Source organism: Colius striatus, chromosome 4, assembly GCF_028858725.1.
Source record: "Colius striatus isolate bColStr4 chromosome 4, bColStr4.1.hap1, whole genome shotgun sequence".
NCBI classification, from domain to species: Eukaryota; Metazoa; Chordata; class Aves; order Coliiformes; family Coliidae; genus Colius; species Colius striatus.
In genome coordinates this window covers 94,061,547-94,087,797 of record NC_084762.1, presented here as the reverse complement: position 1 = coordinate 94,087,797, position 26,251 = coordinate 94,061,547, and positions in this window count along the sequence as shown.

Sequence of the window (26,251 nt, the reverse complement as noted above, 5' to 3'; positions counted from 1 at the left end):
CTTATTGGTATTTTCAGTAAGAAAGTTCAAAAGCTCAGATATTAAAGACCAAATCTCAAAGTCCCTAGCAGGACTGTACTGAGAAATTCTCTGCAATTGTTCAGAATTTTCTCTTTACTGTGAATTATTTAAATGAAATCCTTCCACAGACACAACACAAGACCAAAAAAGACCATTGGACTCAGTCAACCTGATCTACTTTGTTATGCAGATCACAGTAATTCCTTTATCTTCTCACTGGTCTTTCCAGTTTGGTCATTGATACACCCTCCACCACCCTGTGCTAATGCTCAGTGCATCCTAATGCATACAGCAAGCCCTGATTTACTGTGCCACCTCAGATGGAATGTTTTCTGCCTACATACTATTTTATCCTTTGGGATGTTTTTTCTTGTTATGTAACACTTCTCAACCCTGCTTTGCACCTTTAGTTTTTCAACCAGAAGGGCTTGTTTGCCAGTGAAGGACTATGCAGCTGCAGTGAACTACCACATAATGTCAATTTTTAACCACTGATAATATTCAATAAATAAACATTCGTTGCATAAAAACCTTCTAAGATATTTTCCCCAGAAGCAGCTAGTACTGGTTACTCTCAGGCAATGTCACATACTGGTAAAGGATGACGTGTGGCTTATTTACTGTCTTCCAGCAAAATCCTTCAATACATGTTAAAAAAAGGAAGGTGAAACTTCATCCTTAGAGGTTAATTTACCTCCATAATCAGTTTAGATAATGTGTGACTGCTTGACAGACAAGTGAAGCTATTTTCCAGCTTACTCAGGGTACCAAAAGCTCAGGCTAAGACTGAGCCTATGTCAGAGGTGGTGGAGAGAGTGAACAGCTCGTTTATCATGATACACAGATGAATTCACACTCTAAGGACTTTCTATCTTACAGTCACCCTTCTTCACAATGGAAGTAGAGATACCAAAATCTATTTGAATTTCCACACAGGAATCAGATTGATTACATTTAGATCAGCATCAAACTCCTAATTTACCTTACCCCTAAAAACACCAGCAGGAAGAAGAAAAAAAGCAGAGGTTACCATAATTACCTGCCCAATCTTCAGTGAAAACACTAAAGAATTCACATGAAATAATGACTTTTATGCTCAGAAAATGAAATCAATCATCCTCTCCCCACCCCTTTCAAAATAATGATTCTTCATTGGGCTGGCCTGAGCCAACAGAATCTAATATCAGGAAGATTTATTGCGTTTTCACTTCATCATTCGTGTCATCAAGAGATAATTACGGTAAAAATAGGTCCAGAGATGAGTTTGGAACTGACAAGTGATTATAAATGCACCACAGAACTTTTTCTGCTTTAACACTTCCTATGAAACAGGGAAATAAAAAGGCAAGAAAGACAACACTGTTATTATTTGTTATTATTATTTCTGTAGCAACAAGAATCTCGGTGCTCCAGATGGGAACAGAAGCCTATTCTCTTAAACTGATGGTAGGAGATCAGCTCTGCTTTGAAAAGTGTGATGGTATGTGTAGTCTGGAAGGATATTTTAGCCACAAAGCAGAATTAGAACACAAGATCTCAGTGCAGCACAACAGCTGTAGTCCATATAGAAATCGTTTGAGTCCATCTCCCTCCCTCCTTCTTTAGCCTCGTCTTCATTATCCCCTCCGTTACCACCACTCCAAAAGTTGTCACTGTGCTGAAATCAGTTGTGTTAAATTTTTTAGGACTCAAATATCCTGTAAAGAAAATATCAAAGCCTAGGAGCTCTTTCCATCAAAGAAAACAAATCAGTCTATAAAGCATCCCCAAAAGCTGATGGAGTAAAGCTGTTCTTAGATAAAAATTAGACATGATTTGGCATCATCAACAGAACTTGATTGATTTTTATCCCCTAGAAACACAAAACTTTCTATAATTTGGTCTCAGCAAGTCTTTCCTGGTAGGTAATTAAAGCAACACATTCTTCATTTCTTGTCACTGACAGAATTGTTTTACAACTTGTTAATTATTGGGAGAACTTGCCTTTTACATCTTTCTTCTCATTTTCCCCATGTATAAAAATGCCTCAGTTTTTCCACTTTGCGTGAGTCCTGGTGTATCCAAATCCCACAATTAGTTTCTGGGCTTAGAAGATTTATGAGCTTCATTATTAAGAGTCTGTTTGTAAACTCTCTTAGTAAACTCTGAAGGTACAAAGGTTACTCATTTTAGTCAGAAGACCTGGGTGTGTTTTGCTAAGATGTATTCTTGGATTTCAGGGGTCTTACCTGTGTCTACTGTTCACTTTCCTGTAGAAGCAGGAAGGTAATTGCAGAGGAAACACAATCTACATGTTCCACAAAGAAGCTTAAACTCTTCTCAGAATTCAAGAGGAAGACTTGTCTCATTCCCTTGTTCACTGCAGAGCTCTGATACCCTCAAGGCACAACAGTATTAGTAAATGAAATGTGCTCAGGATGGCTCTTTAGCATGGAACACCCATTCTCCAAACTTTTGAACAATCTTATCCTTCAAAGCATTCAAACTCTTAAGTGGGTCTTTGGTTTATTGGAATTGGGAATGTACAGATGCAGCCTCCTTGCACAGATTGAACATCTTAATTCCCTCCCTCCCACAGAACACAGGATAATTAAACCTACAATCCACTATGGACAGCCACTACAGACAGATCATCATCAAGTATGGCCATTCCCTTTCAGTAGTCCTCCAGCACTTTCCCATGAGGCTTTATGACCTCACACATTGTATCAACATGTCCAGGGGACACACATATAGAGATTCTTGTAGAAAAACACTGTACCTTTAGCTGTAACAGTGTACAGCAACAGAAATTGTCTCATGGTAGCTCAGTTTCCACAGAGGGCCCAAAAGAAGGCCAGACAATGTCCTAGACAGTGGAAAGATGAGTTCTTTTTCACCAGCTGGCCCAGGAGCTATCATTCTCCCTCTGAGAATACAGAATACAGTCCATACAGACTTTCTAAATACCATGTTGGATGGTTTATCTAATGTGCCAAGATGGATGTGCAGCTGAAGGTATTTTTCTGAAGCTGGGCATCTAAGGTCATGATTTCACACATTGTAGGGTGGCAGAGTGGTAAAGTGCTGTCAGTGTCTCTACACCCATGGTTTATAAAGCAGCAGACGAATGCCTGAGTAACTTTGAATGGTACCCAAGCCCACGCCAGCTCAGCACCTCTGCACTGTGCTACAGAGTGCAATGATGTGACACACTGCATTGGCCTCCCTGGGAAGTAAACCCCCAGAATAACAAAATATCACTTTAAAGGCATCAAAAATCAATCCTACAAGAGCTATTACAATGTATGAAGGGATGTCCCATTTTTCACTGGACTTTTTTATCTTAAATGAAGGGTTATGAAGTCATTAACTCCTTGGCAGGTGACCAAGTGCCTTCTATGTCACTGCATAGGTAATTATAAGGAGCACACTGGCAACTGTTTATTTCTTTTTATCTCCTGTTATGTTTCAGTTCCATTAGGATGCAACTGCCTGTCCTGAAAATAACAAATAATGTCATTAGAGAGGCACTGAGACTCAATCCCTTTTCCTTAGAGAGATATCAAGCTATTGTCACAGCAGAGGTGGTTTCCTCTGCATTCCCAGATGATTAATACAAATTGGAAGAGGGACTGGAGATGATCCCTTACAAGGCATACCAATTAAAGCTGGGATGAACACAATGAATAAACTGTGTCCCAAATGGAGCACTGTGTGTATTATCATTAATTTTATAGTCTTGGCACCCAGGTGTCTATATCATAACCCCAGTGTATCTTGAAAGGATACTTGCATAGGAAAGCATTTCTTATTCTGCTGATATAATGATATCAGTTTACTTGTGTAACTACTTGACTGCATTGTTTTTTCAGTTTAAAGCATTCAGAAAGCAATATAAAGTAAAGCAGAATGAGTAATGTTATTCTGAATTAGGATAAGAGTGTCTGAGTGGGAAGTAGCATGAATGGGATTATTCTGCCTACCAATCACTCCTTGCATCAAATCAGTGTAATTGGATATGCAGCTTTTTGGATCACTTCAGCCCACCTATCCAATGTGTAAAATTTAAGTTAAAGTGTAGACCTTTGTTGAATTCTGCCCAGTTCACAATGTAACCCTCATGTTGTCAGCATCTGGAAGTAGTACTGGGGCTGTCAAAGCATGGATGCACACTTTGCTCGGCCACTTCTGATGGGACAAGCTCAGGATAAAAAGATCTGAAGGTGAGAAAGACATCTGAGGATGACAATGCTTTCAAGCAACTGAGTGAGGTGCACCCAAACTCATTCCTCAGAACTTCACTTCAGAACTTCTGACAGATGAATGACTTCTAAACTGGAGACTTGCAAGCCTCAATAAGAGACCAGAGAGTCAAAACCAGAACCCAAGAGGCTTAACTAAACTCCTGTAACTTTGGCTTGGGAGAATTCCAGGCATGTGGAATGACTGGTTTTGCATTTTTACAAGTAGATTGGTTAGCCAGTTGAAATAACTAATGTAGTTCATCAAGCATGTTTCAAAGCATTTGCACTGATAGGGGTAAAACTCTTTAGAACAAATTGACTTGCTGTGGGCTGAGCTACAGATAAGGAGATAAAATACCCATGGGTCTGATCTTACTCCTCAGAAGCCAGTAGAAAAATTACATGTGATATGAAATATACAGGACTGAATATTTCCTTAACACTGAGGTCTTCAAAGATTTCACTATCCACATCATTTACAGCTATACCCTTAATATGCAAAACATTTGTCTTCTTTCAGAGGAGAAAGAACTGGTAAAGAATATTCTTAGCACTGTAGGAATGTCCTGTGTTGCAAGAAATCCCTGTGTTTACAGCCCTTTGCAAATTGAATTGTTATCGTTGTGGACAATTGGAAATGGATATCCAAATTCCAGAGAGATTTGTTGGTTTGTTTTAAATCTCTGCACTGCATGTGAAAATAAATCCCACCCACAGAACAGAGCAGGAGGTTGGGCTTTCAGAAAAGAAAAGGTCATGACCAGATGGTCTAGGGAAAATGTATTAATTTACAAGTTCTACTCGATTCTCTTCAATCCCACTCTTCATGTCTTAATTTGACAGGTAACATAGTGTTGCTAACAGTAAAGTCACCCAGAGTGCACACAGTGTAACTGTAAGCTTGTTGTTAAAGAGGAAAAAAAAAAGTGTTGTTACCCATACCTGTTAAAAATAATGAGATAAATGTGTGAAGTGGAACAGAACTGATACTCGAGATGAGAATTCGACTATCTACTTTGCAACCTAAATAATGGAGAAAAAGACAATAGCAGATGGCCCTTATCCATCCCTTTATATAGATGGTAAAGGAAATACAACCATATGATGTAGTTTTAATTGGATCTTCTCACACTCTGCATTCCAGTCAATAATTTTGGTGGGAGGATAGGAAATCATCTCCTTAATGTTTTCATCGTCATTCATCACAGCCCATCTGGATTTGCAGAGGCTAAAGACAAAAGAACTGGAAAAAAAAAATAGAAGCATCAGCACCTTCTGGGTTCTAGAAAAAGATATGCTGGGCTTTTTCTTGCCCTGCTGAACCTTGTACTCTATCATCAGTGAAAATAAGGGAAAAAGTAGATAACTGCCATAAAGTGGGAATACTGAAAGGCAGTGCTGGCAATTCACAGAACAGTGGTTTATGCTCAACATGAAGAGTGGACAGAGAGACCTTTCACAGAGCAGCACTGAAATCATCTGCACTCCTGACATTCACCAAGTTATCTTTAGTTACAAGCACTTAACATGATTTCCCTGCATAAACCATTCTACAGTTCGTTGCTTCTAGAGAAACCACATGCTCCAGGCTTTTAGTATTCACCTAAGAATCACTTTGTAATACAAGGGATAAGGATGAGTGCAGAGTGCTAAGGCTCAGCACCTTTTCTCGTTTTTTCTGTCTCCATGCTGTCAGTTTTTGAGGTCACAGCATTGTGTCACGTGCACTCATGTATTTCCACACCAATTGGTTTGCTTAAGTAGAGGAACTGTTTGAATATAGAGCACAGAGCTATGTGTCAGAAGCAATATATTTCCTAAAAATGAAAAGAAATGAAATATCACTTGGATATTTAGAGGAAACTGCAGCAAAATGAGATAGCTCTGTTGTTATCTGACATTCATCAAAGCAAATAGTGTACTTAGTTGATGGTGTGGGAAGTCCTTTTTTATTTCATCTGCTACTGTGTGTTGGACAGTACATAACCATTTAGAAAGTCAGACTGTGTTCTCTTCAGAAGCTAAAAACATGCACAGATTTGCACTATATTCCATTAGCATCTTCATTCTGCCAGTTATGGCTAGGCAGACATACTCTTTTCCCCCTAGAAGGTCTGCCTGAACAACCCTGCCCATCTGAAGTGCTTATTTACCCCCAGAATCTGCTACCATCCAACTTGCCCAAAGAGGCCCAGTTTTGCTCTGCATTTGGAGAAATGCATCCCACACTGATTCTATTAACTAGAACAAGCTGGAACAGAAGCGGTTTCAAAGAAATACAAGGAATAATTTCTTCCCTGTTGAGATGAGGGAGCACTGGAAGGGGTTTCTCAGATGAGTTGTGGAGTCTCCTTCTCTGGAGACATTAAAACCCAGCTGGATGAGTTCCTGTGTGACCTGCTCTAGGTGGTGCTGCTCTGGCAGGGGGTTGCACTGGATGAGCTTTTGAGGTCCTTTCCAACCCTTAAGATTCTATGATTCTGTGTGTATACATTAGATCACACCCCAAATGTGGGCTGAGTTTTAGGAAACAACACATAACAAGCTGGCCATGAGTATATTCTTTTGGGATTGACTCCCATTTCTGTAGGAGATCACAAAATGGGTTAAAGAAAGGTTCATTCACATGAACAAGCTATCATAAAATAAGCTATAGCCTAATTAACATAGCCGATGTGTAACAATTCTTCTAACAAACAGTCCTGCATCATGTTAGGAGCTCAGATTCTCTCTAGTAGTAGAAACTTACCTAAACAATGAAATAAAACATCTGTTTATCTCCCTCTAATTTTCGCCCATAGCAGAGAAAAAAGTTGAACATCTAAATCACCTTCTGCAGGAACCTTGTTCTCTCTACTGGTTTTCTAAGGAGTATAGGGCAGATGTGCATCCCATACAGACATCTCAGATTAAGGTCTCCTTCTCTACACATTCATCACTCTAAGCAGAATAGAGTTGAATATACAAACTCCAAGTCTAGAATAAAAATGGTGCTTGAATATGAAGTTTTTGTAACCTGGAAAACATCTAAAACTTCCTCATATTTGCAGTAAGAAACTCATCTTCAGATCCTTCATACAATTAGGTAAATAAGCAATTCCTATCAATGCACTCTAATAAGTAAATACTGTAGAAATGGAAAAGCTGGGTTGTAAAATATAGGATTTGAACACATATGGGAAAGAAGGAGGCAGAAGAAAGGGTTCTGATAGCAGGTGAACTCCCTTCTGAAGCATCAAAAAAGGTCTCTTTAAGTCTTATGAAGCCAGGTCTCTTTGGGTTTTTGACTAGGATGTTCTTTGTTTCTTCTGTTTCATGTGATCTTTCCCAATTTAGTGGAAGGCAATTTACTGTCCAAAATTTCCTTCTGCTTCATGTAATCTCACTGTAGTACAGAGATCACACTGTTCTGTTCCTTATTCATCACTAAACATAGCTCAGGTGGTGGTTTGTTTTGTGAGGTTTTTTTCCTCCTTTTTCACATAACTTTTTGATAACACTCTAAGAGTCTTCTGGGAAATGACACAATCACCTTGAAGTTCTCAGTTTCTTAAATCACTCATTTTTTTGTGTGCTTTGTTCCATTTTTGCAACCTGCAGAGTGGAGTCTTGGACCTTCTACCTGTCAATTTCAGATCCTCAAGCACTCTGTTGTATCTGTCACCCAAGGTGCAAGACAACAGACCAAGTGAATTCTTTCTTCTTTCATGTCCTGCTGTTTTGTGGCTGTGAACCTGTGACATTTCTGAGGGGTCACTTGCCAAGATAGGAGGAATGTTTAGAGATGGCATTTATTTTCCTGAGTAACTATTGTGTATCTGGAGCCCTTCTCTCCTGGAGATGGCTGAACACCTGCCTGCCCATGGCAAGTGGGGAATTAACTCATTTTTTGGTTTTGCTTGTGTGCACAGTTTTTACTTTACTTATTAAACTGTCTTTACCTCAATGCATGAATTGTCTCACTTCTTCCCTTCCGATTCTCTCCCCCATCCCAGCAGAAGGGAGTGAGCGAGTGGCTGTGTGGGGCTTGGTTGCCAGTTGGAGTTAAACCAGGACACCTGGTGTTAAATGCATCTATCTGCCTATCCAGAGCCAAAAGGCAAAGCATCAATGATCAGCACTAGATGAATCTTTAATGTATATTGTCTTTGTCTCCTTAATGTGCTTATGGTTGCTTCATATGCAACATTTTTCAGAGAGTTTTGTAGGTAATTATGTTTTGAGGTCCTTTCATCTTTCAGTTGACCAGCTTGCTCCCTCTTTTTGCCTCATCTGCAGTAGCAAACCCTAAGGCCAGTTTAAACCACACTTGATAAAGATGTAAATGTTTCAAAGTTACAATGATCCTATAAGTTTTGTAGAATTTTACAGCTGGGCAAAAGGATCAATTAGTAACACACACACTTTTGAGAACTGATTCATCCAACCTGTTCTATACATCTTCTGAGATATTTAAAACCCATGAGCTAGGTCTGGCCCTGGAGCACTTTGCCAGCTGGTATAAAAGTTAGATCACACATAAACATCTTCAAAGAAGTTATCTAAAGTTAAGTGGCTGAATCCTACCCTTTCAGCTTGAGCTATTTTCAGGGTAAAAACCAGTAAGAAAAGGTAGTGTAGGCACTTTTGGTTTCATAAGGTTTATGCCTGCTCTGTCCTCTTCTCACTGACCTAGTGGGCTTTGCTGTTTCCAGTTCCAGAGCTACTGACATTTCATGGCAAGAAAAATCATCCCAGATATCCACTGACTGTATTGACTAGATCTCCATTGACTGTGGTTGGAACTGAGATAGCCACATTTATGTGACAATCTTAGGCTGAATCATGCTCCTAGGAATCCAATCAGTTGCCTGAGAAGAGGCTTTTTTGTGACATTTCAGACATCTTAATGTATTTTATATACCCTTGCTGTGTCACACTATGATAAAGAAGCTACAAAGAACTGAGCCCTGCTCAAACAGCCACTGGAGGGATCCCAGGAAACATTAAAAGGTACTCAAGGCTCATGTTTAGACAAATGTCTCTGTGAGGAGCAGAAGGAAATCACTCATCAATGTAGGTCCTCACATATTTTCCTTTCTCTTTTAGATTGTTTCTTCCCTAACACTCATCAGCTCATACCAAAACCATCTGGTGCTTAGCTGTTCTCCTTTACAGTTGCTTTATTCCTCTGCTTGGCATCAGGAGGCGATGTCCTGAGAAGAACAAGAGTGCTATTGGTCATCTTCTGTTTCACCTATTGCAAAACCTACCCATGATTTTGTGAAGAAGCCTCCAAAGAGAATGTATATGTTTCCTCACCCTATCAGCCTAATTCAAAATGAAAAGTTCAAATGATTCATTCACAGCCTTCTCCAAACCTCTGTAATTTAGTTTTATGTGTCCAGTCAGGAAATGTTAAAATGCTCTATTTGGGTAAGTTTTGCAGCTGTGCTGAAAGTCCAGGAGCAGATGCAGATGAAATCTGTTCAAATGAAACATTCAGAGAATTTTTCTAGATATGAAATTCTTTTTTTTTTCTTTTTTTAATTAAAATCCAAGTGCCTTTTTGAGTAGAAATAAGAGACAAAACTAATTAAATACGTGGAAAAAAGCAGTTTATTCTGTGTCAAATGACAGAAACGAGAAACAGCTTTTGAAATTGGCACAAGCACCTTTCTGCATGGCAGCACAGAGCAACAGACCCATTGAAAACCTGTGGAAAAACATCCTACTGATAGTTAGACCTGCATATGTCACATCTCATTTCTTCTGCAGAAGGCTTCTCACAACACTAGCTTGGGAGTCAAGAAGTTTCCCTTTTAGGTATCAAGAAGTTTCCCCTGAGACCAGATAGGAAAATAGTTCTTTTGTGAAGTAAGAGCAAGGGATTGGGATTGGATTATCAACACTGTCGTTGGGGAACTCAGTTCTGTGAGCCAACAGTTGATGCAGTCCACAGATGTTCTACTACAACCATATATCTCAGTGCCAGTGGGGAATTACACTCATTGGCTGGATCTTCTGACCTGAGGAGTGTTCAGGCAGAACAAAGGTGATAGAAAAGATAAAAGGTTTTAAGAATGGAGAAAATCTTGTCTTTACCTTCTTCTGAGCCATTCAGCCCTGCTTCATCGGGCTATAGAGAAGCTGAAACTTCTTGTTCAAGCACTCAAGGCTAGGACAATTCCCCAGTATTAGCTTCCCAAATGCCTTTTGCTTTTATCTTTTAAATATATTGTTTGCCATCCAACTAAACAAAGATTTGACCATAATAAACCATGTGTATACAAGCTTTGGGATGGAACATCCAGGTTTACTATAGCTGAAGTCAAACATGAACACGATGCAAAGACTCCATCTGGTAGCTATTGCAACACTGCAATGCTCCATGGCTGAGGCTGTGCTCCTGTCTTGCAACTGGCTTTTCACTGGCTCCTGGTGCCAAAGCAAGGTCTGCATTCTGATTTTCAAGCAATTTAATGATGCACAACTGGGAGACATCAGGAATTGAATTCTGTGCAGAATTCAAGCAGCAGCTGTGATCCTCTGGGGCAAAATGGATCACTGAGCATAAAGCATCCTTAGTTAAGAGAATTAGCTTTGGGGCAATCTTCTAGAGGAGTTCAAGTAATTTGGCACTCTTTAAGAGTGTATTTGGCACTCTTTAAGAAGCATAGTTAAAATTTTGTCTTCAGTAATTACCTCACTTCAAAAAATAAGGTTCAGGCTTAGAGATTTTTATGCCCTGTCCTAGTATTTCCTGACCAAGTGGGTATGTGAGCTTTGCCAAACTGAGTCATGAACTCAGAATTTATCAGTTAATTCCCTCAGACAGTTTTATACTTCAGCTTTCTCACAAAAAAAAACCCCAAACAAACAAACAAAAAAGGACAATCAGCTTCTCGACCTGTTCTTCTTCATGCACAGGAGTACAATTCACTCTCCAAGTCATCCTCTACTTCAGGTTCATCCTCACACCAGCTTCTGTTTCAAGATCACAATGAGTGTCTTGAGAAATGAGCCAATTTTAAGCCTGATGAGGAAAAGGTGGCTATGTCTCTGAGCCTCAACCTGCAACCAGCATGGTACCTGCTGGTTATGCCAACAAAGTCCTGAGAAAATGACTGCAGCAAACTATATTTCAGTATCTCCTGTGGTAATACTCAACTGGGCCATCTGCAGTAACACTTTACCATGTCTCTAGCCAAGTATCTCCTTATGATGGAGCCAAACGTTTCGTGGCATAACACAAAAGTGCCATCTGCTCCTTCCACAGAGCCTGAGGAAAAAGGACTACAATTTGATTAAGCAAGAGATAACTGATCCTACATCAAAACAATTGTAGAGCTTCACAAACAATTGACAAGTTTCAAGGGACTATGTGATAGGATAACAGATTGGGGTGGTTATACCATGAAATCATCCACTTTGAATATGAAACCAAAAAGAAATACTACTCTCCATCCAATGCCCAGTTCTAAGATACAGGTGCTAAAAATTTACCCACATAAGTTTCTGTAATCTTGTTAGCACTTGGCTCCCAACTGACATTCACAAGCTCCATCTAGTTCAGTTTCAGTTTTCTAATGCTGATGGAAAGGTAACAAATACAGCACCAGTCCATCAGTGAGGAGTTCTGTATTGAACTCTAGCTTATGTTGACCACTGAAGTGGTCTGCTGACATCTTCTTTGCTGCCTTTCCCACTTCAACACTTTGTCTACACTTTCTGTACATATAAAGATGGTCTTCTGGACATAGAGGACTCACTTTGCCTAATCATGGGCATCCTGTTTAATACAGTAGCCTACAAGAGATGTGACTGCTTTACACTGTCTAGTCATTGGGTCTTACCAGATGTAGTTCATCTTGTTTATTTTCATAGAATCATAGAATGGTAGGGGTTGAAAGGGACTTTTAGACATCATCTAGTCCAACCCCCCTTCAGAAGCAGGGTCACCTAGATTGGGTCACATAGGAACATGTCCAGGAGGGTCTTGAAGACCTTCAAGGAAGAAATACATTTTAGATGTATTAAACTAAAAGTCCATTTAAAACCAAAATGTCCTAAATGTCAAATCTATCTGGACTATTCATCCACTTCTCTGATCCAAATTCCAATTAGGAATAGTAAATGGTAAAAATAGTATCTGCTCTGTCAGTGTGGGAATAGGATTTCCAAGCCTCAGAGATCTAGGTGGTTAAAGTTTCCTATATAGGTAGTTAAACTTTTTCATGATCACAGGTAAAATATCTTTAAAATCCCTGTTCTTCCTTCCCACAAAACCTCCTCCTCTTCATGTACATACCTCAAACACTGGACACGTGGAAAAAAAAATGAGGGATACTTTCCTCTTCAAGTAGCTCAGGGTATTTTCACTGGGGAGGGACCAATGCACCCATCTATCAGGTGAGGGTCTATCTACACGTCAAGATGACAGCCACTTTGTTATATTGATAGACTCTAACACAGCCTGGGAGTAGATTTACTTACTGATACGATTCATTACACTTTAAGTATGATGCTCTCTAGTTGCTCTCTAGAAACATTGACTAAGTAGAAGTCCAGCATACTGATTTATTGGAGCTGGCAAGTGGAGTCCAACGAAGAATCCAACGCAGGGAACTTTTTGCCAATTCACAGTAACTTTGTTTGCTCAATAGAGGATGTATCCATCTTTCAGCTGGCATTGATTGTTTATACATTTTTTTTCTTCATACCCAGGCTGTAAGGGGGAAAAAAAAGAATCCTGCCACAGAAAGTAATTTGTTTTGGCAGGGTAAAAAATGTTAAACCTCTACACAGATAAACCAAAGGGGGCAGAAAACAAATAATTGTCCTCTTTTGTAGCATAAGGATTTTAATTTGAAGCACAGCTCACACAGTTGATTATTCCCCAGCTTACAATAGAAACATTCATTCAGACACAAGCAAAATATCACCATTTTTTGTGCCCTGAAAGCTTTTGAGTGTTGTAATGGAATGTTGTCATGTGAATGATGCCTGCTTTATAATAAATCCATCAGTAGAGGGATTCACTTGCTTCAGCATGAATCTTTATGAGGGCCAGGATCTGGGAAGCATTAGAAAGCCTTATGGAGAATCATACAATCATAGAATGGTAGGGGTTGGAAGGGACTTTTAGAGATAATCCAGTCCAATCCCCCTGCCAAAAAAACATGTCCACCTAGATCAGGTCACGTAGGAATGTGTCCAGGTCGATTTTAAAACCCTGCAGAGAAGGAGTTTCCACACCCTTCCTGGACAGTCTGGGCCAGGGCTCCCTCACCACAACACTGAAATAGTTTTTCTTTATGTTTAAATGGAACTTTTTGTGTTCGAGTTTCATCCCATCACCCCTTGTCCTGTTGCTAGGTACCATCTAACAAAGTGCTGCCCCAAACTCCTGACACCCACTATTTACGTATTTGTAAATATTAATGAGGTCCTTCCTCAGTCTCCTCTTCTCCAGACTAAACAGCCCCAGGTCCCACAGCCTTTCCTCATAAGGAAGATGTTCCAGTCCCCTGATCATCTTGATGGCTCTGCACTGGACTCTCTCCAGCACTTCCCTGTCCCTCTTGAGCTGAGGAGCCCAGAACTGGATACAGGACTCCAGATGAGGCCTCACCACTGCAGAGCAGAGGGGCAGCAGAACCATCCTTGACCTGCTGCCCACACTCTTCTTGATGCATCCCAAGATGCCATTGGCCTTCTCGGGCACGAGGGCACAACCAACCAAGGGAGGGTTTTAACCAACTCAAGGGAAGTTTCTGATCAAGTATGTGTACTTCTGGATAACTATGTCTCTAGAAATTTCTAGTGAATTATGATTATGTGTTGTACATTGTATCTGAGCACTTTTAAATAGATACTTCATTCAACTCAAGAGATTCCTGCACATTAGTGAAGGGTGAGCCTTACAGATTTTTAATTTGTTTGGGGAACTTGCCAATATAAGGAGAAAACACCTTTCTAGGCAGACCAGTGACCCATGCAGTCTGATAATTGTCTTGCAAACCACATACAACACAGAAAAGAATTTCTTATTCATTTGGATGTTTATTATCAAATGATGCCCAGCAGCAGTTTTGATCGTACTTAAAAATCCATATGACTGCACTCACTATATTCTTTTTTGCTATAAGATTGTTGGTGTGCTGAGAAATTAATCATAAAACTAAGATTTAAAAATAAGAATTGAACAACAGAGCCCATTAAAATAAACTTATAGGAGTTTAGTTTGCCAGTGCTCCAAACATTTTCAATTGGCATCATTCCACTGCAATCAACTGAATTGTGGTGATTTTTAGCAGCCGATGATCTAGGCAACATCTGAAAGAGGAAAGGAAGGCCATAGTGTGCTACCTGTGCACAAACTCTACAGTAACAAGAGAACCAGAGGAGCTATTTAGGATGGGTAAGGAGAGCTACAGCAGAGTATGAACACTATGAGGAAAGGCTGCAGGACCTGGGGCTGTTTAGTCTGGAGAAGAGGAGACTGAGGGGAGATCTTAATAACATTTATAAATATCTAAAGGGTGGGTGTCAGGAGGCTGGGACATCTCTTTTTTCTATAGTAGCTAGCAACAGGACAAGGGGTGATGGGATGAAGCTGGAACACAAAAAGTTTCACTTAAACATAAGAAAAAACTCTTTCACTGTGAGGTGAGGGAGCCCTGGCACAGGCTGCCCAGAGGGGTTGTGGAGGCTCCTTCCTTGGAGGCCTTCAAGACTCACTTGGACATATTCCTATGCAACCTGATCTAGGTGAACCTGCTTCTGCAGGGGATTGGACTGGATGATCTCTAAAGGTCCCTTCCAATCCCTACCATTCTGTGATTCTATGACTAGAACAAGAGAAGCTGGAATGTGAATTGGATTTAGCTGTTGATACACAATTCAGCATAACGCTCAAAGCAATTAGATTTATGGCATGGGATACCATAGCATGTCACCTGATAGGAAAGACAACTGCTTTGCTTTAGGATCTGCATTTAGCAACTGCATTGCTTTAGTCTGCCAGTGGTATGTAAGCCTCCAAACAGGTGGTGCAGTGAAGCTGGAGGAAGGTACAACAAATGTGCTCCTTGGTCAGCAATATTATTACAACTTGCACTCTAGACTCCTCTCTGAGAAGAGAACCTGACCTTGCCAGTTCCAAAAGAACTCTCCTGGGAGTCTCTTCCACATCTCAAAGACTGGTTTAAACAAAAGAGCAAACTTTAAGATAACAGCAGCTCTCAAATGAAGCTCATACACAGTGAAAGTAATATACAATCTTAAACACCAGACCAAACTATACCAAGAAGCCTCAGACTCCTGTTGTGAAATGAACTCTTTTTTACTTTAACTGCAGATCTCAGCAGGCACTGTGATATAACACCCTGTGGGATACTTGTTAATAAACTCAAATAGTCCCATTTTCATTTCTTTACCCATTAAATAGATGATCACAATTTGAATGAAGGAGAACAATTTTCAGCATAGAATAAATAGTTCATTATCAATTCATCCCATCCTGGGTAGAGTCCTTCTGGGGTGGGGGCTAAGTTGATATTGAAGTAACTGTCATTTCAGCCACTGCATGTTGTTCTCAGAAAGCTAATTCAAGTCAGGAATGGCATGAATTTTCATTTTGATTCCTCATGGGTTGCTGCAAGATTGTGGTCAAAAGGCACACAGTTATGTTTAGTGAAAACATCATTAAAGATTAATCCAGTAAAGACTTGCCATAAACATTTACCACTGTAATACCATAAAAATTAATGGTATCAGTAAACAGAACATTGGAACAAGGCAGGCTCTGTGACTTATGGTGGTGGGGCAACAACAGACTGGAAGAGCAGCTTGCAATCAGTTGGCAGGGCTTGCTTTATATGTGACAATCAGAGAGCAGGAACTGGTCCCAGAGGAAAAGGCTGAAGTGGATTCTCTTCCTTGAGTTGCTCAGGCAAAGGATTACTTACCCCTTCTGTTGTAAGGTACCAATTCACCACAGAGGGAGGATCTAGTGCAAGCATCAAGTTGGCCCTTGAGTGGAATATGAGATGCAACCAAGTCACCAGAGCAGCTCTGCTATGAATTTATGATGGTTGGTATCTTTCTCCAAGCAGCCATACCTGAAGAGGGAAAATTAATCAGCTGCATTCAGAGGGCAGATTGCAAAAGGCTCTTACCAAACATAAACTAGAAAGCTGCCCAAATAATGATATCTGATGGCAGGGAATTTCTTATTGAGCAGCATCCCTTTGATTGAAATTGTTGCAGTCCCATTCATAAATAACATTTGTCTTTCCATTCTGTTGCCACTGCTGTTGGTAATTCACTGCATACTATTTATTACATGGTAGCTTTATATACACAATGAGACAAAAAGTCATATTTTCCCTTAGAAAACCAACTTCAAGTGAAGACAATGTCGTTATACATATTCATACCTGCAAGATGAATGCCAGTGCATTTATAATGTTTTATTAATCCAAAAAGGGCTTTATAATCTTTTAATACAGTAGTTATATTCTATTCTTTAATAAAAATCAAAGCTGGGAATGGTAAATAATTATCTAATCCATCAGGACTCTGAATATAATGAGCATTGACTTTTTTTTCCACTTTTGAATATTTCAAAGCAATTTCTGACTCTTTCTCCTCCTACCCCATGACACTGAGTATAAAATTGAGGGAAAAACAACTTCCAACTAACTTACTGACATGTTAAAAGGCAACGGAAAACCCTAAAATACAGAAGGAGGGTTCAAAAGGGCAGTAATTGTTTTAGAGTGATATCATTAGAGAAAAAAAACAATTAACTGCTGCATATCAGAAAAAAGCAAAGCAGCATGAATTATATCCTTATGTAAATAAAGCTAATAGGCGATAACATTAATTAGTGGCATAAAACTTGAGCTCGTCATTCTGCAGATAGCAGGTATTGGTTTGTGAGGATTAATTTATATTTTAATTAGAAATTTACATATTTAGCAGCCTTGCCGTGAACAATTAGCAACCCCAGTGAATGTAAGGATTGTCAATTTAGTCTAAACATGCTGACTTTCAAAGGGTTCTTTTGGAGCAATCTGTTTCATTTGAGAGTTGGGCAGAGAGGAACTTCATGAGGTTCAACAAGTGCAGAGTCCTGCAACTGGGAAGGAAAAACCCCATGAACCAGAACAGGCTGGGGATTGACCTGCTGGAGAGCAGCTCTGCAGAGAGAGACCTGGGAGTGCTGGTTGATAATAAACTGACCATGAGCCAGCAACGTGTCCTAGTGGCCAAGAAGCCAATGGCAGCCTGGAATTCATCAAGAAGAGTGTGGGCAGCAGGTCATGGGAGGTTCTTCTCCCCCTCTACTCTGCCCTGGTGAGGCCTCATCTGGAGTCCTGTGTCCAGTTCTGGGCTCCTCAGCTCAAGAGGGACAGGGAACTGCTGGAGAGAGTCCAGTGCAGGGCCAACAAGATGATCAGGGGACTGGAGCATCTTCCTCATGAGGAAAGGCTGTGGGACCTGGGGCTGTTTAGTCTGGAGAAGAGGAGACTGAGAGGGGATCTCATTAATATTTACAAATATCTAAATGATGGGTGTCAGGAGGTTGGGGCAGCACTTTTTTCTGTTGTATCTAGCAACAGGACAAGGGGTGATGGATGAAGTTGGAACACAAAAAGTTCCACTTAAACATAAGACTTACTTCTGCAGGAGGTCAGACTAGATGATCTCTAAAGGTCCCTTCCAACCCCTACTATCCTATGGTTCTGTGATTTTTAATACTTAAAAGGTGTTTTAACATTCTTTTCTAATTCTAATTCTCATAAAACATTAATTGGTAGGGGTGGTGTCTATGGAGGTTGAGGAAGACAAAATTATTTGCAGTATAATGAATTTGGAGTGAAAATAAATCAGTCCCGTGTGTGTTGGGTGAGTGGGAAAGTGGAAGGAATGGATAATTAACTTTTAGGTAAGATTAGTGAATCAGAGGTTAAATAAATTCAAAATAATTCTATAATTTGCTGACATTATATATAGCATGAGGATTGATCTATGTAGAAGCAATGAGAAGAGGAATCTGGGTTGGATGGCTTGCATGATTTATTACAGATGAACAGATGGAAAGATGTGAGCTCTGCTCTGGATAACATCAACAAAGAAGAAATGTACCACAGACACACTGTAATAGATTTCTTCACTCACTAGATATTTTCACATGATCAGATCCAACAGAAACTTGCTCAAATAGCTGTTCTACCTTAGATCGTGGTAGAATTCCCCTTCAGAGAGAAAGAAGACTTCAGAAAACTGAAGGGGGATCTTATCAATGCTTATAAACATCTAGAGGGCTTGTGCTGAAAGGATGGGGCCAGTCTTTTTTCTGGGGTGCCCAGTGACAGGACAAGGGTAATGATCACAAGCTGGGACATAGGAAATGCCATTTGAACATTAGGAAAAACTTCTTTGCTGTTGAGGTGAGGGAGCCCTGGGCCAAGCTGCCCACAGAGGGTGTGGAGGCTCCTTCTCTGGAGATTTCCAAACCCACCTGGACATGTTCCTGTGCTCCCTGATCAAGGGGAACCTGCTTGAGCAGGAGGTTGGGCTGGTTGAGATCTAAATGTCCCTTTCAGCCCCCATCATTCTGTGATTCTGTATTTCTTTAATGAAGTAACATTTTCAAATTAAGCCATGGTCATCTGCCTGCTTTCCTCTCAGACTGCTGCCATGGCAGCTATCATGTGCCAGAAGAGGACAGTGGCTCAGTAGCATCTCAATTCCTGCATAGGGATATGCAGCCTGACACAAAGGCACGGTCTTCACCATAACTCTTGCAGCAACTCATATGATCCAAGGCAAGGTGAGTGGATCACTTGAACTGTCTTTGATTCAACTTCTCTAAGAGAAGCTTCTTCTGGTTAAGAAAAATGAATTCTCCTTGAAATTAATGAAATTCATTTATTGGAAAATTATTAGTGAAAATTAATACTAATCTACCCTACAAGATTTACCTGAGGTGTAAGGAAAATAACCAGAAGTATCCTTAATGGGGTTCTAAATAGTCCTGCCATCAGCAGTAATGCTGATTTGTTGGGTTTCTTCTCTGTCCCCAGTTCTGCTCATTTTCTCAGTACAGCCATGCCATATTAGGCAGATTCACAAATCTGTCTGTACAGAGCTCATTTTTGCAGCCTACATTAATGAAGTATAGGAGAAACCTCCAGATATAGTCTATTCCATGGCTAGTGATACCTTTCCCTCCCTCGACATGTCCTTTCCCATAGCAGCAGCATCTTAAAGTGGGAGATGAGAGGTGTCTGTTACAGTTGTAGCTGAAATCCTTCCTTTGAGGAAGTGAGGTTTTGGTAGCAATTAGGTAGCAAGTAGTTTGCTGGCTCGCTGCCTTGCTGTGAAGGATGGAGTAGTTTTCACCTAATATTACCTTTCTCAACATTTTACAAACTCCTCTGAATCCTTCTGATACCTCCTACAGCATTCTCTACTAATTTAAGGAGCGTTTGCCAGCCTCCTGCACTTAGGTTCTTCAGAGAGATCCATATTTCACTGAGCAACAAGAAGGTATCAAACTATAAGCTGTTAACTCTTGGTAGTTGGTGCTAAGCCCAAATCTACTCTCATGCTGCTACTGACAGTTGAACTACTTCTCAAGGTACTTGATAACCTGTAGCAAAAAAAAACCCAAATGGGCAGTGATGGATATTCCAAATGTTGCTTTCACAGGTGCCTATTTTTTAGTGCTTCTTCCCAACAGACTATATTTTTTCCTGAGGATTCAATGAATTTTTCTTGGTCCTGGTCAGTATGTACAGAATTGTCCCCATTGATAATTGAACCAATCCCATTATTCCAACCTATCCTCCTCAGATAGGGTTTTCTTTATCTCTATTCATTTTACTTTTTATCCAAACATTTGTCTTTTCCCTTCTTTTTCTGTGGTACAAAAACAGTTTGAGGCCCCAGCTAAGACTGGGGATGTATTGTGACAGATACTCTGTGTTTGCAACTATGCACATACAAACACGCATGCTGTGGGAAAAACCCCTGTCCCCAAGACTTGCATTTAATGCAGGAGGGACAAAAGGCCAGTAGATGCTCAGAGAGAGATTAATGTCACCAGGAATCTGTGTCATAGATGGAGAACGAACTCAGGTTTTGGGTAGCAGCAACACCACACACAACTGTTTCCATTCACAGCCATTAAGGGCTTTAAAGAAAAGCGTTTGGCAACCAGTGGCAAAAACAAAAGCAGAAAGGGGGCAGAAGGAAGAGCCCTGCAATGCAGATGAATTTTCCTGGTATCAAACTCTTTGTTTCCAAAAGAGCTACAGCAGAAAAAATGCCATTAATATCCTGTGACTCCCTGCAGGCACTTCACAAAAAGCTGTCCTAGCCAGGGCTGACTTGAAGCCTGGCAATTATTGATCACGATGAAGCTTTGCAATTATTGATCATGATGAAGCTTTGCAATTATGGATCACAATTTTGTCATACTTTTGCTTCAGAAGGTGTCAGACTTAGGGCCATACAAATGATGCCAAGCACTTTTTTTCCCCACAATTATGATACAATCATTTCCTTGCCTTCAAAACTACCACTACCAGCCTAGCTGCATTTTTCATCCAAGCAAATTGAAAATCTCCCAGGCTCTGCCCCCTGTGCCACTAGCTCTATTCAGAATATGATGATTTCCAGAAGCAAATAATGATAACAATCCCCAGACAGAAAACATTGCTATTAAAAACAAAACAAGCACATACAGACACAAAGATACCTTGTGGCCTGCATCTATTAACCATCTCCTTTAGCACTGGGTATGTTAATAGAGTATTTTCATACTTTTTCAGCAAAGAAGCAAAATCTGCTTCATTTAAACTATCTTTCCACAAAAGGAAATGATTACTCCATTCATTTGGTACATCTGTCAGGTACAGTAATTCTCTGCTAAATATTACATGTGGTGGAGATTTCTGGATGTTCAAGCAACAAGCTGCTGTATGTGATTAACTCTCACACCCACTGCAGTAATTCTTTATCAGTGCCAGCAGCAGCATCAGGCTGAATTAGCACCAAAGGCCAGTGACACTGCAATGCTGACCTCCTGCTAGTGCTTGGATTTCAATATCTGGCTCTCACATGGTGAAACCCTGTGATCTCAAGCAAAAGATTATGATGAAAGGCAAGAAGGAGGGCATGCTCTCAGCCCTAGAGGAGCGTTTGTTTGTTCTGGGGTGCTTCTCCTGATTCTAGGAGGCAGATCCTCATAGGACTGGGTGGTACTCACCTCCTTAGTTTCACTCTGTCTGTCTGAGAAAAGTTGATTTTTTGGTCATCAAATCTTTTAGGATGCAAATTACCCCGTGAGATAAGAGAGTGCTGGTTCCTATGTCCAGTAAAGTGTTGGAAGTATCCTCATTCATTTCAATGTCAGAGGCATTAGCACAGAAATACTCTTCTAAAAAAATGGCCCTAAACTGAGCAGAAACACCTCCAAGAAAGATGTGCACTGAGTCCCAGTGGTATAGTCAACCCTGAATTCTCCTGCCTTGCAGGAGATGGCTGAAGCTATTCAATGCAGCTTTACCCAGCCTTCTGCAAAGAGAATGGAAAGAAACAAGCTGGAACATCAGGACAAGTTGTAGACTTGTATTTTGCTGCTGTCATCAGCATTAGGAGGTCTTCAAGACCCACCTGGACATGTTCCTATGTGACCTGATCTAGGTGAATCTGCTTCTGCAGAGGGGTTGGACTAGATGGTCTCTAAAGGTCCCTTCCAACCCTACCATTCTGTGATTCTATAATTAAGGAATATGAGAAATCCAGGATCTATGCTCAGAATTACACTATGGACATGTCTCAAACCAAGCTGTTTAAGCTACAATTTCTCTAGACATAGTAGACAAACATAAATGAAACATCCTTATTCAATATGACCAGAATGTACTAAATATTTTTCAAATCTAGGTGACCCTGCTTCTGCAGGGGGGTTGGACTGGATGATCTCTAAAGGTCCCTTCCAACCCCTACCATTCTATGATTCTATGAAAATCTGTCCTTTATTGAACAGAGAAACATGTATGCTGAAGGAAGGAGCATGTAAAGCACTGACATGAAAACAGAAACCCACACAGCAAATCAGAGAGATGGAAAGTAGTCTTTGAAGCTTTGTTTTTACTGACAATCTTTAACAAAATTAATGTGTTCAATATCTGTCCTTTGTCCCTTCCTTCTAATCTCAGCTTTATAATAAAAGAACAATAATAAAAAAGCTTCTTTTCTTCTTTCCAGCAGTTCTAAAGAATCAAGTTCTTCATCAGAAGTGCTGTGTCTGCTTTTCTCTTTTTAATTCAACCAGAACATTACATGTTGTGCACAATTCTCTTTTACTAAAAAAGATTTTTGGTCTTGAAAATCTTTTGGTTTTCAATTAAAAAAGAAAATCATTTTATCACTCTGTAGGATCTTGAATAGCAATGAAATAAAAAACCCTACATATTAGTTATTCATGGCAAGGTTTTATTCATAAATAGAATTGTGTGTGAAGCAGCATGTATCCCTGCTTGTAAATGTATGTAAATTTCCAATCAAACAAAAGAATGAGACTGGAGGTTTTTCACCTGCTATTAACAACAGTCAAAATTGCAATGTGTTTGCTTCCAAAATGCTAGAGTGATCTTCTCCTGCAGAAAGAAATTAACAGGACAAATTGCTGAGACACGGAACATAACCCTGCCTGAACTGATGTCCTTCAAATTGATTTTAATGGTTCTGATTTAAAGTTTCTTTGAAATCACCCATGAAGTTGAAGCAAGTTTCCTCTCTCTGGTACTCAGAAGCTATTTTTTGTCAGAAATAGCCACTTTGACCATCTTGCCCTGGTAGATGGGACACACATTACATCACGTTTCCAACCAGACTTAAGATGTCTAGCCCTAAATGATCGAAATGACTTCTGCTACAGTGAAGGAAAGGCATATTAAAGACATAATATCTTTAACTTTTCTTGGGATTATTCACTCTTTTTTTTCACTACTGATGGAGCTCAGACTCCCAGTTCTTAAAAGCCATTTGGGATTTAGGTTGGGTGACATGAACCCCCCCCCAGGTAATTTCTGCTACCTGAGTCAAAGTAGGGACTTTTATTTGCACCCTTGTCCTATAGCCTGTGCTCTAGCTAAAGTGCAGCTCTCAGAAAGCTTTCTATTGTGGACTTCACCTCAGCTAACTCAAAGTACCTGCCAAGTCCCAGTCCAGAGTGCTCTGCATCCTACTCTCCTCCTCTCAATGATTTGCTGCCTGAGTTCAAGGCCTGATCTGTATGCTTGGATCACACTGCTGTGAGAAACAGCTGAGAGATTCCTCCACAGTGACAGCATCTCTTTGCCTGAGAGAAGCTTTGAAGCTCAGTTGCATGTTCTTGATCCCTGCCTGAGCTATGCCATGAATCTCTCCTGCCTGGCCATGAACTATGCTGAGTCAACCGAATTTCTAGTGTGACCTTGGATCTCTCTCATTTCTATGGACTTGTCTGTAGGTCACTGCACCCTTGGCTGACCCTGCTCACTGTTACCAGACCTGGTTTTGCTCAGGTGCTGTAAGAATGATCTCCAGCTCACCTTTCTGCCATCCTAGCTCCCAGCTTGTCCACTCACTCCTCAACAGACAGAGGCTGACTGTATCTAAGCCAGCTGTGTTGTCTCCAGTTGCAGCCCCTGAAAACCTACATCCAAGAGCTTTTTAAACAAATGCAGGCTAAATTAAGATTTTGAGCAATGGGCAGTTTGCAGCCTGATGTTAAAAATCTGTGGGTTTATTTCCAAATTACTGTGTTCTGTTTTTCATTACAGTGGTCTTTATTAAGTACTATATTTTCTATAAAGGTGAAACATGCTGCAGTTTGGGGAACTATCACATATTTATTAATAATAAATATTAACAATGTGTTGAATTTCCTTTGGAAAACTTCACATTTAGCTCACAAAACATGACAAAAGCAAACTAATGAAATTACACAAATTATCTATTGAGCTCAGGAAATCAATATGGGTTGAGCTGATAAAAGGCTCAGCTTTGAATTTGATGGTGCATTCTGTAAGTTGTTATTGATGGATTCTGGGTTGAATTGGCTAAATGATTCTTTCTATGAAGCTGTGTCTAACTGGCTACTTAAAATGTTATCCACCTTCTCCATTTAAACAACCTTCTTCATCTTAATTATAAATTATGTCAATAATTGCCTGTGGGAATGATCCAAATGGAGCACCTTAAGAAAGGTCTGACAAACAGGACATAGGGGTGGAAGCTAAAAGAGAGATTTAAGTGAAAAACCTTGGTTCCATTGACACCTGGAAAATTAGAAATTTTTGCACTGGGACCATTTTTTCACTTCTACACACCCTCAATTCAGCTACTGACTCACCACATGACTTTGGACTAATCCTTGACCTCTCTGATTCTCAGATCCTGTATCTGTGAAAGGCAATAACCCTTTCATTTAAGCATCCATATTGGATTTATATAGAATCATAGAATGGTAGGGGTTGGAAGGGACTTTTAGAGATCATCCAGTCCAACCCCCCTGCAGAAGCAGGATCACCTAGATCAGGTCTCATAGGAACATGTCCAGGTGGGTCTTGAATATCTCCAAGGAAGGAGCCTCCACATCCTCCCTGGGCAGCCTGTTCCAGATTAACTTCTCAAAGCGCCATCTATAGTTGTTTCTCTCATGTTCTTCTATCTTCTAGCACCTAATTTCCCACAAAATTCTTACCTCTCCCCTGCATTTTGCATGCAGCTGTGTGGAGACTCACAGCCTTCACTTAACACAGGAAATTCTTCACATTAACTTCCAGATGTTGTCTCCACTGTCCATTTACTTTACTATATATCCTATAATCTATAACATTAGCCAATTCACAACATTTCTCTCCACAGTGTGCTGCTGGGAGGTTTACTTGCAGATGTCAATTGAACAATAGAGAAAATCAATGAGAAAGGCAGACAGATTGTCAGCCACTAGCATGTGAACAGCAGCTGTGGGAAAGCCCTGAATTTCTGAACTGCCGAGCTGAAATTGTTGGGGTTGACAGTGGGAAAAGAACTTCACAGTGAAAAAGCATTCAGCTATCCCATTCTCAACAGAAGTTGGTTTCCTCACTATGTATAACAGGTTTTGTCATGTCCAATTAGTGTTTTGAATGGAATAGTTTTGGCAACACCACAAAACCCTTCTTCTGGCATCTTGCAATGCATTTACTGATGTCTCTGGAGAAAGTCTTCTCCTCTTTTATCCTATACTCCCTAGCAACACAGTGTGTTTACAGATATTACACATTGCATCTACTGAGCAATCACATTAAGCACTGCTGTGCAAAGCATCACAGAAGACTTTCTGTCTCACTGAAGTGAGGTAATTTGTGATTTTAAGGAGTGTAGAAGCACCATACTTTTACTGTTCTTCTAGATGCTACTACAAACTTGAAAACCAATTGGAGGTACCACTTCCTAACTCTCAGTCCAAAGTAAACTCAAGTTAAGAGCAAAAATTGTTTCCCAGTGAAGTAATAATCTGTGTGTATCAGCATTTTAGGTGGCATTCCAGTTGAGCCTTGTAAAGGTGCATAACTCAACTTGCACTCAAGGGTCTAACCTCCCACTGGTGCCATTGGCACTACTCAGCTGCTTCTTTGTCAAATGCCAACATCTTGGTTTGATTGCCCACGTTTAGGTGAGTAGTCATGATTGCAATGCCCTATAAGACATCCACTTGGCCTCTAGCTCACTCTCCAGAAGAACACAAAGCCTGAATACTGAGAAACATCTTCTAAATAAACTTGAATGCCTTGAGATTCCTTTGGATAACTGAAACCACACTAGTTATCTACCTAAAACAAGTCAATCAAGCCCCCCCTGCCTGGTCAGTTGAATTGTTCCATAAGTTTCTACTAAATATCCACTGACTGGAATGAAAGCTCAGATATTCAGTGCCGAGGTAGACATGCATGCATAGGCTTCTAGATTTA